The 14,441-nt window shown below is 36.8% G+C and overlaps 2 long non-coding RNA genes across 2 annotated transcripts; one reads left to right on the forward strand and one right to left on the reverse strand.

Annotated features, from left to right (window-relative positions):
* Window positions 1–3,786: 3,786 nt before the first annotated feature.
* Window positions 3,787–4,368, reverse strand: LOC125221097. Its single transcript, XR_007176368.1, has 2 exons — window positions 4,245–4,368; window positions 3,787–4,002 (listed from the first exon to the last, which is right to left on the reverse strand). It is a non-coding gene; the product is annotated as an uncharacterized LOC125221097 (long non-coding RNA).
* Window positions 4,369–4,461: 93 nt separating this feature from the next.
* Window positions 4,462–6,795, forward strand: LOC125221109. The gene is made up of 3 exons (XR_007176370.1): window positions 4,462–4,554; window positions 5,762–5,824; window positions 6,600–6,795. It is a non-coding gene; the product is annotated as an uncharacterized LOC125221109 (long non-coding RNA).
* Window positions 6,796–14,441: the final 7,646 nt, after the last annotated feature.

Raw genomic sequence — 14,441 nt, forward strand, 5'->3', positions numbered from 1 at the left:
TGAAAGAAATGAGGCAGATTTATAGGCGGGAAATGGTAGATATCCACCGTACACGTGGCGAGTTGGTGGTCCTCAAGACTCGGCCCCACTCCTGCACCCACCATACCACATTACACGTATCGGTCGCTGTCATTGTTCAGTGGTGGGGATTAAAAACATAAGTTAAAAGCATAAGAAACGCAATTTTATTTTGCATTAAATCTTCCTCCCTCCTTCCGTCCCACATAATTTTATCCATTATTTTATTTTGGATCGTTCCACATAATTTTATCTATTTCACTTTTATCATTTTTGATAGTATATGTCATATTCCACTAAGTCATTCCTACTCACATTTTATTATAAAACTAATACTTTAAAAGTAGGACTCACATCCCATCAACTATTTCAACTCACTTTGCATTATATTTATTAAAACCTGTGTCGGGTCAAAGTGTGTAAAATTATGTGGGACGGAGGGAGTATATGATGATAATGATCACAACCGATTTTGTCGTCTTCTTTGTCCACTTGCATTGCATTGTACTTCCTCCGTCCCAGATTAAGAGTCATTTTTTGCCATAAAAGTCTGTCCCAGTTTAAGAGTCACTTTTAGAATTTTTCATATTTGTTTATACAATTTTATCCTATTTTTCATCAAGATTACATAAAAATGTCATTATCTACATTAAAATAAATCTAAACAAAAATCAAAAGTCAAAAGAGACTCACCTTCAACCAACTCCACCATTTCACTTCATTTATTACACACTCTACCATCTCACTTCATTTATTACACACTCCACCATCTCACTTCATTTATTACACACTTCAACTCTTTCTTAAAATCCGAGCTATAATAATAAGTGACTCCAAATGTGGGACGGAGGGAGTAGATATTTATCATTATTTACTATCGCACATAGAGATAGAGATGTGGATTATTGTTGGAATATACTCCCTCTGTTCCATAGTAATAATGGAGGTGTTTCTTTTCGACACGAAGATTAAGAAAAATTGTGTTAGGTGAGTTAAGTGAAAGTGGAAAATGAAAAAGGAAGTGAGATAAAGAGAGAGTAAAGTAGGTTGGAAAAATGTGTTGACTTTTACTAAAAAGAGAAATGACTTCATTACTATGAAACGTACTAAAATGGCAAAATGACTCTATTACTATGGAACAGAGGGAGTAATATTTTATCCATTCTAAAATAAGCGAAACACTACTTTCAGGGGCGGAGTCAGAAATTTAATTCACTACAAGCAAAACCAAATATATGAAATTTTTTTGAAATTTGAAGTAGGACATTTATAAAAGAAATTAAAAATCAAAAAATTAAACAACAATACATAAAATAAATTGAGGTGGGGCAATTATCCCTTATACACATCAAGTAAATCCGCCCCTGACTACTTTTGGCACGGAATTTTAGAAATTGATATTGTCACGACCACCTTTCTAGGGTATGATAAATGCGACGATCGCGACTTATGCGGACTTAAATACAACAAGAACGTAGGCTAGGGTTTCACTAAAAGGGTTTGACCAAAGTAATTAATGAACAATTAAAACAATAAGGCAACGGCTTAACAATGAAATCCAAATGAAGAAATAGATATCACAATTTATGCTCAAAACGACAAGGGTTTAATATAATCCAAAATGTATCATGTCTCGATATTCTAAACAAAATGGAATAAGTTCAAACTCAATCAAACGATAAGAAGTTCATGTTTCAGCGGAAGCATCCAAGAGAAAAGTGAAGTCATGTATGAAGACACAGCTCCACTCAATGTTTCAAAATGACCATATTATTATTCAATTAGTTTGCTCAACACCGCCAACCGCTCGTCGCCGCTCAACCTGCACATAGGGAAAACACATGCAGGGCTGAGTACTTTAACAAACTCAATGGACTCATGCCAAAACATTTTAATAGATATGCCATCCTTACCATAGTGAACTCGAGTTTTGCATTTAGAAAAGAATATCATCGAGTATCACAAAATAATTTCATAGACTGGCCAGTCAAACAATTTTCCCCATTTTCTCAACAATTCACAATTCACATCAATTCCATAGTGCGACGAAAGTGTGGCCACACTATTCGCCCACTAGACCGGCCGACTAGCAAGGACGGCTCCCGATCCCAACTGTGCACTAGCCTGATAGGGTTTGCGGCCCTACTCAGACACGAATTTGTTTATATAGCCCTATAGCCTAATGGAGCGAACTCACAAACTAGGCATCAGGCACACAACATCATCAAAACAATCACAAGCATGGCATAACTTTTTAAGCCACCCTTATAACACCATAATAATTATTTTGGTAATAAAAGAGTTTAGTAAATAAAGCCCACCTCGACTCCTTAGATCTCAAGTACGCTCTTCCCCTTGCTATCACGTCGAGAGCGCGAATTATCACCTTTAAATTATGTGTATCACAAGTAAGTCTCAATCATCTATTCAAAATCATGCATGTTCCCAACGTTTCCCCTTTTCCCATCGATTCGTTTTATATTATCATTCAAAAAATCAAGACATGCTCATCATATCAATTTTATTCGCACTACAACTCCAGATCTATCATCAAATCATGTTACACATGATTGTTCTTCAACACACATCACACGCACACACACAACACGCACGCACGCACATCGATGCACACACATACACACGCATATCACTTCTCATTCATCAATTGTTTCCCCTTTTCACTCGATCTATATGCATGAGGGTTCAAGAACACCGATTAATCGGTTAGATCAAAATACCTCTTCTTGATAAAAAACGATCGGTGGAAACAAGGTAAAATCTTGATTCTTCAATAATTCTTGAGGCTTCAACTTGAATTCTTCTCAAAAGATGAAGAACTCTTGAAGAAAAATAGAAGAAAAATTGAGAGAGCGTGGGGGAGAAAAGTGGTGTGAAGTAGAGAGGGAGGAGGCGTGTAGTAGTGGTCTAGGGTTAGGGTTTTCTCATGTATTTATAGTGCAAAAATAATATCTTTATTAAATAAATTAAAGATTTAAGAAGATATGGAGGAGTGTAGTTGGCGTGATTTTTGGGGAGGAATGAGGAATTTCGAAATCTAGGCTATTTAATTAGCCTATGATTTAATCTGGTATTTTACGGAGTAGAATAAAATATCACGAAGAAAAATAAAATAATAATTCTCCCAAATAAAATATGGGTGTGATATTTTTTTTAGCTCCTCTCACAAGTAATTCAATTAAATTCCTAATTAAAATAGGATATGACAAGATCTCTTTAGATATGGTAAGATATGCTAGAATATTTATATTTATTCAAGGAAGAGAATAAATAAGGGGATCAAATAATATAATAAAATAATTCCTTCTCTCATAAATAAGAGATTTTCGAAAATTTCCATGTATAAGCATAGGGGTAGATTTTCTCATGGAGAAAATAAGAAATAATCAGACTTTGGATTTAATTTGGATAAATATCCCAAGCAATTAATTAAATCCAAGAAAAACAGGATTCCTCTCCAATAAAGCATGATGGTCGAAAATTCCAAATAAAATGTGTATGATATTTATGAAGATCCTATTTAATCTCACTCATCCCTTAGGGAATAATTCACCCCAATATGATTTCACCCCGATTCAAATATTCACACGATCACATCACAATTTCAGCCCTTTTGACTATTCCACCTCCACGTCACTTTTTTTTTTAACGACATTGACCATTCCACGACCACGTCACATTTTCAACAATATAGACTATTCAATAGCCACGTCATATGAAGAGATGACTGAAAGTAAAGTGCAAGGAAAATTTAAGTTTGTAAGCTACAATTATTGAAGAAGGAAAAGAGAATAAATTAGTACAAAATACAACATATGCTATACAAATTGGATACATGGAGCTACAAGTAAGACTCCTTTCAAAGCTACATTTTTACAGTACAAGATCTTCTACTCTACTCTCTTCTCTTTCCCATCCTTTTCGATTTTCGGCCTCCACAAGCTCCAAGGATGACAACCCATATACCTACGAATTAGCACCGAAAAGGATATTAGAAATAGGCTTCACAAAGACTCAAGATTGGAGACTTCTTCAATTAGTAAATATGACAATCTATACAATGCATCATCAATCTTCCAAGAAAGGAAAAAGACAAGAATTAGCAAGGAGTGAGCTCATCCCTAAGGCCTTTTAGAGGCAACATCAGATTCTCTTTCCTCATCAACCGAGGCTGAGATAGCAGCCAAGAGAAGGCAGCCCCAACTTACACCAAAATGGCATACAATTGGATAAACACAAGGGAGAGATAAGCTGGCAGCCCCAAAAATAGGAGCCTTTGCCCCCAAGACTTGCACAATTAAGTAAAGAAATATGATGCCAAGAAAGAGATGGAGCTGGCAGCCAAATATGAGAGTCTTTGTCCCCAAGTTTCCAACACAAGAGGCCTATATAAGCATCCCATCACCACCTCATTCTCACCACCCTTAAAACACCAAAATTTTCGGAGAAACAAAGAGAGTGAAGGAAATGGCGTCGAGCTTAAGGACAGCCCGGTTTGAATGAGTCATCGAGAATAAGGTAATAGACTAGCACCCTCTCTGCATTATTTTGGACATCATAGTTGGCTCAAGAACATAGAATCATGGCTATAGAAACCTCATGACAGTAGAAACTCTTAGAACAAGTAGCAGTTGAAGTCCCAATATAAGGAACACATTCCAGTAACACATAATTTTCAAGACCTCTAATTCCACATAGTTGCTGCCCTAAAACCCCAACTAAGTAAACTAAGAATAGGATGGAAGAAACTTAGCTTAGAGTAGGGGGCGGGGCTGCACCGGGCAGCAGCTGCACAGCACGCCGCTGGAGGCGGCAGAAGAGCCCGACAGACAGGGCAGTGATACGGCAGCTCCGACGGCGACCGAACCCGGGCAGCTCGAAGGGACCGATGCTGTGAGAAAAGGGGAGAAGCCGGCGCTGCTGCTCGCTGGTCCTGAACCTGACACCGCGAGAGAGGCGGGCAACGATGGCGCTGCTACGGCGGCGCTGCCTGGTGAAGAAGACGGCGTCGGGTGCCAAGTACAGTGGCGGCATCGCTGCGAGGGAAAGGCGGCGATGGCAGCGACGATTCCGCCGGGAGAGGAAGACAAAGTGTAGCTCGGCGTGGAGCACAGTGAGTGAGGAATAGGAGAGAGAGATAGGGAGAGCCGTGGAGGAAGAGCAGTCGCCGGTTGGGGAATGATCCGAGAACACCGGAGAATTTCTGGTGACCGATTGACGGCGAACGGACACAGGAGAGAGGGAGAGTAATTGAGCCTCTGAATTAGGGATTTTGACTTAAGTTGAGAAGAAAGAGGGGTTGAGAGAGAGAAATCAAATTGGGAATGTGAAATTAGGGAGAAAGTCAGGATGGAGGAGGGAGTAATTTGGGCCAAGGGAATTATTTGTATTGGGCCAAGAGACTTTATTTAAGTGGACCGAAATTATTGAGGTTTGGGCCGATGGAATAACTTAGTTGGACTATTCTAATTTAATTGCTTGGGCCAGCAGCCTAAGTGAAAGAAATGTTTGGGCTGAGATTTGTAATTTGATGTTGGGCTGGAATAATTGATCATTGAGCCAAATTAGATTAAAGAGGGAGAAGAGCCGTTGGGCCGGATGGAATTAATTTGGTCTTATGCTAGAATTCTGATTAAGTTCTTGGGCCAAGATTAATTAGGGGCATGCATTCCTATAAGTATGAGAACTTCTTGAGTCTTATTAGTATGTTGTTTGCTTTCAAAAGGCTATATCTGCGAGTAAAGACGGAGTGAGGAAAAATCAATTTAAGGAGTTTTAAGCGGACGAGGTGGGTTTTCTATTTAAGATACGATTGTTGCCTTTATGTTTAAAGTATGGTTTTTATGAAGAGTGCCAAGGTGATATAAAAAGTACAATTTACATTTACAGTTTCATGAACAATATTTTATGATGAGTGCTATTTACATCAAGTGAAAGTGATGTTATTTAGTTATGTGACATTATGTGTTGCTTTACGGGTGCTTGTGAACTGTCAGCCTTCGTTGATAATTTGTTCGGCTTTGACCGATAGAAATGAGTTTAGTCGAAAATGTTTATGAGGAAAGGAAGTTTTTGAAAGTTATGTCAAGCCATGTTTTGTTTTGAACTTTGCCTATCTGATTGTCTAGCAAGGGCGATGTCCCTACTAGACCAGGAGTTTGTGAATTAGTTTCACCAGGAGTTGTGAATTCGTTTCACCAGGAGTTTGTGAATTAATTTCACCAGGAGTTTGTGAATTAATTTCACCAGGAGTTGTGAATTCGTTTCACCAGGAGTTTGTGAATTTATTTCACCAGGAGTTGTGGATTCGTTTCACCAGGAGTTTGTGACTTCGTTTCACCAGGAGTTAGTTCAGATATGGCATAAGTTCCAGGAAAATAGAACAGCAGATCGCTTTTGATAAAGACAAGGAAAATGATTTAGTGTTCTCGGATCTTTTACTTAAAATCCCGAGTTTACTTAGGAGTGACTTGACAAAATCAGTTTTTAGTAAAATATATTTTGGCACGTGTCCACTGAGTACACCAAGTACTCAGCCCTGCATATGTTTTAAAAATGTGCAGGTTGAGCAGTGATGACGGCGGGCGGTGTTGAGCATAGACGATGAAGATCCTTCGATAGAATAGTACTTGGATGCGCCGTGTCTCTATACACGATGTCATCTGCTCTTGACTCTTCCGCTGCAATGTAAAAGTCGAGATTTCATTCTCTTGTACCATGCACTCTGATTTTTATATATTTCAAGTTATTTCAGTTCAAGTTCAGTTGTGCCACAGTTTTTCCCTAAGTTATTTCAGTTCAAGTTCAGTTGTGCCACAGTTTTTCCCTTTCTTCCCCGCTTCTTTCATCCTCCCCCAGTCACGATCAACCGGGCTTTCTATCCTTAGAAAGTACGGCACTAGTATTAAAAATTAGTTCGAGTATATAGAGTTTCTTTTTTATTGGATTTGTGGTAGTCGAATCATAAATTTAAACTTTCACTCTTTTTTACAATAATAAAAATAAATGATATTGAGGATTTTACTATATACTTCCTCCGTCTCGCATGAATATATATTTTTGGTTAATTATGAGTCTTAAGGCATATTGATAAAGTAAGAAAGATGAAGAAATAAAAAATAATTAAAATATTATTAATGGATAATGTGTTCCATCTTGTTAGAGAGAAAATAGTTTTCAAAATTAGAAAGTGCACATTATCGTGAGATGGAGTAAAAAAATAAAAGTGTTTATTTTTGTAGATAGATGGAGTAATTTTGTAGATAGATGGAATAATCAGCATTCCACCTTTTTATACTAAAATTTATATTGAAAAGTCATTTAGCCTTTTGATTAATTTTATTCAAATTAACGTAAAATATTCATAATTATATATACTCTTTAGCTCTCCTTTCCAAATAACAAAAAATAATTTTGGGGATTTAGCCATGTCCTTTTATTAAAAAAGTGCAAGAAACGAAGATATATAATGAGTTTATGATTTGGTATTCGTATGATCTATGTAAACATATAAGAAACTAGTACTAATTCCGGCGATTACTAGATATAGTTGAATGCACTTCACCCTTTTTAACTAAATTTTACGTTGAAAATTCATTTAGCCATTTGATTAATTTCATTCAATATTAACACAAAATATTTAATTAAATATAAAAATAAAAAGAGATATCTTAGCTTTTTATTACAGTTTTCGGCAATTGAAATGTACTGTAGAACAATTATGTGATTCTTGATCAAAACTCTTAAATCATAAAATTATGAATAATCATCGGTACTTTCTAATAAATCTAACATGAACAAATAAAATCTCTATATTAATTTATTCAAAGTCATGTAATAGAAAAATAATTCGATTTAATCAGCATGTAACAAAGTTGTGAAAAAGAAAACTAAAGTTATCCCAATCTGGGCACTTTCTTTTCCTAAGAGCAATGCCAATGCTACTTTTTGAAAGTTTACTGAATTTCAGGTGGGGTTTAATCTAACTTGGACGTTTGTGTGGATGGAGAATCACTTTTTATTTGGCCAATAATTCTATCTACTCCCTCATCCGTACTGAAAATTTATCGCTTATTTCTTTTCCGTCCGTCTCTCTAAATTTGTCACTTTTTATTTTTTACCATTTTTAGTAGTGGAGCCCATATTCCATTAACTCATTCTCACTAACATTTTATCATAAAACTAATATATAAAAGTATGACTCACATGCCACCAACTTTTTCAACTTACTTTTATTTACACTTCTTAAACCCGTGCCGGGCTAAATGGTGACAAATTATGGGGAATGGTGGGAGTTTTTTTTTTAGTACCAGTACTTTTATGTTCACTCTTATGCCTTCACTTGATAGTACATTTACTCAATTCTCGTGATTCAATCAAATTAGTTGTACCTTTCATAATTGGATGATGAACTTAATAATGAACTTCGTTTCAGAATAAAGATGTGATTTATCTCTTCTCATGCATCTTGATTTACCTAAATAATTAATTTCGAATAATTTCGGATTGATTTAATTTTTGTACGAATAATGGTGTGAGCACTGGAGGAGATTTGCTTTCCACTCTTCTAACCTTCATAACTTTAATATTGTGATTTATAATGTAGAGGGAACATCTTTTTTGGTCCACGAACTTTGTTAAAGTGTCATTTTAAGTCCGTGAACTTTGAAAATATCATTTGAGGTCCACCAACTATGGATTAATATCATTTGAAGTACTTTTTTACTATTTCCAAGTTTTTCTGGACGAAAATACCCTCAATAGTCAATACCTTAAAGGGTATATATTTTTAATAAACTTATCATATACTCATATTTTTTATAAATATCTTTACAATATATTTTTTTACGAATTTTCTAAATATAATTTGACCTTCAATATTGTTACTTAATTTTGTGACGTGCAAGTAAAATTGATTCTTCAATTTTTTATATTAAAGAATTTTAAAATTGAATAAAGAACTTTTCTTTAATAATAAAAAATTGAATAAGAATCTTTTCTTGCATGTCACAAAATTAAGTGATAATATTGAATGTTAAATTATATCTAGAAAATTCATCAAAAATATATAGTAAAGATATTTATAAAAAATATGAGTATATGATAAGTTTATTAAAAATATATACCCTTAAAGATATTGAGGGTATTTTCGTCCAAAAAAACTTGAAAATAGTAAAAAAGTACTTCAAATGATATTAACCCATAGTTGATGGACCTCAAATGATATTTTCAAAGTTCACGGACCTAAAATGATACTTTGTTAAAGTTCGTGAACCAAAAAAGATGTTCCCTCTATAATGTATTAATTCTATGACCTCCCATGTCCTCTTTTTGAACATCTTTTTTGGTCCACGAACTTTGACAAGGTATCATTTTAGGTCCGTGAACTTTGAAAACATCATTTTAGGTCCGTCAACTATGAGTTCATATCATTTGAAGTACTTTTTTACTATTTCCAAGTTTTTCTGGACGAAAATACCCTCAATACCTTGAAGGGTATTTTAATAAACTTTATCAAATACTCATACTTTTTATAAATATTTTTACTATATAATTTCGATGAATTTTATAAATACTATGATTTAACCTTCAATATTATCACTTTTGTGACATACAAGAAAAGTTCCTTCTTCAACTTTTTATAATTAAAAAATTTAAAAGTATTTTTAAGATTTGGATACTTGTAAAAATTAATGTCACAGTCAATAAATGATACTTGAATATTGATATATTGATATTATTTTTAAATAATATATCAACACTCAAGTATCGTCTATTGACCGTGACCTTGATATTTTACGAGTATCCATACGTCAAAAATATTTTAAAATTCTTTAATTATAAAATGTTGAAGAAACTTTTCTTGCATGTCACAAAATTAAGTGATAATATTGAAGGCCAAATTATATTTAGAAAATTCGTCGAAAAATATGAGTATGTGATAAGTTAATTAAAAATATGTACCATTCAAGGTATTGAGGGTATTTTCATCCATAAAATCTTGGAAATAGTAAAAAAGTACTTGGAATGATATTAACTCATAGTTGACGGACCTCAAATGATATTATCAAAGTTCACGGACCTAAAATGATACTTTGACAAAGTTCGTGGACTAAAAAAGATGTTCCTTCTTCAATAAAAAGCATGAATTTGTTCTCTAGCTTCTTAGTTTGCATTTTGGGACTATTATTGGTTCAATTCTCGGAATTTCATCAAGTTTGCATGTGCCTAGAAGGTTTGAGGTACATCTATATGCTATGAGGAAGTCGTTTGATCTTTGCCGACAATACGTCAATCGGAGAGCACTAGCCTGAGGGCTTAATTTGTCTTGCTTAAAGAGCTTTCCCCGTTTAGACTTTATTAGATTTATTATATTATTTATATAGAATACCGGCCATCTATTACAGTAGCGATTATGTAGTTTTCACAAATGAAACATCATTTGTTTATCTATACTATATTACGTATTAGCATAAACAGTGGCGAAGCCAAAAGTTTTACGATGTGGGCCCAAATAACTGTTAATATTTATAGGATTTTTTCGATGTTCGTTATGTCAGAAGTTCAACATAATCGATATTTTCAGTTTTTACGTAAATACTATATAATGGATGGAAACATTTTTTTTATGTTTATATGTGATATGCTCGGATTTGGCACTGTTTTAAGCCAATATTTGGTCCGTTTTTTATGTCAATGTCACTCTACACGTCCATTATTTGCATATTTTATCTATTTTGGTATTTTGACGTGTTTTGTGAGAAATGTGCATAATTGAGCTGAAAAAGGGAGTCAAAACGCAAAGTCTGGAAATCTGGAGTCAGACGGCGACTGGCGACCGCCGCGGAGTTGTACGGCGACCGCCGGCGCCTGTCGGCCAGAGCAATGCAACGGCCCACCTCAGAAATTTACGCTTGGAAGAGGGTCTTGCCTGGCGACCGCCGGAGGTCATGCGGCGGTCCGCCGCTGAAGGAATAGAGACTCTGGACTCCAACGCGGAAACTGCTGGCCAAGACGCGGCAGCCCGCGGGAGAAAGGCGGCAAATCCGAATTACCCTAGATCTGCTCCATGATTTACCATAATTTGAAGATCTTTTCCTTCTACAATGAGGATTGGCTTTCCCCTATAAATAAGACCTCAAGCTTAATCAAATTAGAGCTTCTTTTTGCAAAATAATTCATAGAGATCAAAAGCTAGAGTACTTCAATTGTGCAAGGAGTTGAAGAAGGATTTCAAGAACATCAAGAACGACAAGGATTCAACCTACGGGTTTTATTTGCTTTAGTTTTATGTTCAAATTGTCTTCCCTTCAATCTATGTGTTTAACTTATTTCATTATGTGTAACTAAACTCATAGAATTCTAGGGATGTGTTAGTAACGACTTTGGTTATACAATTCCAATTTTCTATTTAATATCCGTTTTGTTTTTACTTTGTTTCTTCCTTAAGTAATTCTGATGCTGCATGATTGAGTGACACAATCTTGTATTATTTAATATAACTTGCTTCATAACTGTGAAAGTGTTCTAGTGAGTTAGGTTCACTTAGTAGACGCTACAGTTAGCTTCCCTTAAAACGGCATTGTTAATTGAGAGTGAGGACTTTTCAAGGGTCTTAGGAGCTTTTTGGAGTTACGTGTTAGGATTGAAAACCCTAATCGTGTAATCAACGTTTGTATCGCATGAGCATAAGCTAGGCGACTCGTCCTATCAAAGTAATAACTGTGCTAGGGTATTGTAGTTTGGGATTCGTATAACCATAACTGTGAATGCACATCCCTGGAATTCCCTTATCTCTATATTTTATCTCCGTGTTTTATTTGCAATTAGTTGTTATTTGCTTTCAATTGTTTTCTGTTTTCAAAATTTCTCAAAAACTTTCAGTTTTCCAAATAGTATTTGAGTTCTAGTAGAGGATAGACACTTTGTGTTCGTCTTACCCCGTGTTCGATATCCGGTACTGACCTTTAGCTATACTATATAAACTCTGTATACTTGCAGGTTTATTTAGTGTTAAAAAATAGTGCATCAAGTTTTTGGCGCCGTTGCCGGGGAAGATAATTCACTTTGGAGTGATATCTTCAAATGGACAATTTTACTACTTTGGATTTTAATTGCTTTCTGTTTTTATTTTTAGTTTTTAATTTGTTTTTGTGTTTGATTCTTGCAGGTTTTGTATGCGAACGCGCTCTGGGAAGGACAACCTAGAACCGCTTGATTTAGAACTTGAAAGAACTCGTAGGAGAATAAGAAGTGGAAAAGGATCAGGATCAATGGGTGACAAAACGGACCTCGAAAAGCTGCAGGAGATGGTCTAGATGTTGATAGACGAGAGAGATGCAGAGAAGGCAGCCCGCGAGGCACTGGAAAAGAAGAACAAAGAGATACTACCCGTGATTAACATGTTCAATCATGGGAATATGATTACTTTTCCCGAAGGTCCTCGTATTGATGCTAACAATTTCGAGTTATGCATGACCCTTATACAAAAGGTCGAGCAAACTCCTTTTGCAGGTAGGGCCGCCGAGGACGCCAACCGCCATCTCTCCAAATTTGTGAAAATCGTAAACACACTCATGTTAAATGGTGTCGACGACGATGCCATAAGGGTAAGACTCTTTCCCTTTTCATTGACTGATTCTGCGAAAGAGTGGTTTGAGTGTATGCCCCTCGACAAGTATTACCCGCCAGGCACCATCTTGAAGCTGAAAAGCGAAATCTTTCAGTTCATCCAAGGCCATGACGAGTCCCTCTACGAGGCGTTTGCTCGTTTCAAAGCTCTCCTCCGAAAGTGCCCTAACCACGGTTTCACCGTGGACCATCAGGTAGGAATCCTTTACAACGGATTTAACGAAAATATTTGTGCTATGTTGGATTCAGGGGCAAACGGAGGCTTTTTGAGAAGGTCAGAAGAAGATGCAATGACGGTAATCGAGGAATTCGCCACCAACAGCAGGGGTGGTCGAAAGAAAGGCATGCTTCAAGAAGAATAGCACCGATAGAAGAGGCCGAGGAAAGTTCTTTTGCGAAGGAATTGGCCGAACTCAGAGTTAGGGTATACTAAATGGACACATCGAGGAAGGAGGATCCGATTCCACCAACCTCCATCATAGCGGTCTTTAAACCCGAAGCTCCTGCCCCGAGAGTGGAGGAAATCAACTACATGCAAGGAGGCGGTTCCAACAGAAATTACAACAATAATTATCGCCCTAATCCGGGGGGACGGTAATTTCAACAATTATAATGGAAACCGACCTCATCCAAACCTTTCCTATTCTAACAATAATTTCTTGCAACCCCCTGCAGGATTTAACGCTGGCAAAGGAGGAGTAGTTGAACCAACAAAAAAGGAGAAGTAGTATGATCAAGGAATCACGAGGATCTTGGAAGTGATTACTCAAGACAGAAAAGTTAATGATACCAAGATCGGAGTGGTTGAAGCTTGGAATAAACAACCTTGAGCAAGGAATGAACACCATCTCAACTACCATAGCAAACATCAACACTCAAATGGAGCAAATCCTAAAGAAGCTAGATGAGGACAAGGCGAAGGTAGCCACACGAGTGGAAGACATCAACAAAAAGTGGGTGGCGAAATAGAAATCTGGGGACTGCCCAGTCGCCGGCGGACCGCCGCAACCACAGCGGCAGGCCGCCGGTGACCCACCGAATGGAGTCTGGCAGACCGTCGGCGGACCGCCACACACCCCGCGACGGACCGCCACTGAGACGGTAGAACCACCTACTCAGCAGGGACTCGTGCAACATAATGGGATTGTGCTCCCTTTTTAGCCAAAGAGGAAGTTTAAACTCGAAGAACAATTCAAACACTTCTTGAACATGTTTTGTAAAGTTCATACTAACAATCCTTTGGTCAAATCACTGCAAGAAATCCCCAAATACGCAAAGCTTCTAAGGGAGGCGGTGATGAGGAAGAAAAAGCCAACAAAAGCTGATCTTAAGCTACCGCATCATTGTAGCGAGATCATCTAAAAGGAGAGGGCAGTGAAGCAGAGAGATATCGGATTGGAGAAGGGAAAGTTGACAAGTCCCTATGCGATCAAGGATCATCCATCAATCTCATGCCACTGAAGTACTACGTAAAGCTCAACATCGGGCCGCTCAAAACTTTAGACGTGACACTAACGTTGGCCAATAACTCATCCATCAAAACTGTAGGTATGATTGAGGATGTCTTAGTTAAGGTTGATGATTTTATTTTCCCCGCCGACTTTATTGTGCTTGACATGAAAGTAGATAAGAATGTCCCTCTAATCTTGGGGAGAGATTTTCTTGCCACTTGCAAAGCTTTGATTGATGTAGGTCGTGGCGAGATCATAATTAGTGACAACTACAGTCGCTCCACCTATAAGATCGAGAGCGAGAAGCTCAAGTTTGAGGAGGCA

This window comes from Salvia hispanica, chromosome 1 (genome assembly GCF_023119035.1).
Source record: "Salvia hispanica cultivar TCC Black 2014 chromosome 1, UniMelb_Shisp_WGS_1.0, whole genome shotgun sequence".
Lineage (NCBI taxonomy): Eukaryota > Viridiplantae > Streptophyta > Magnoliopsida > Lamiales > Lamiaceae > Salvia > Salvia hispanica.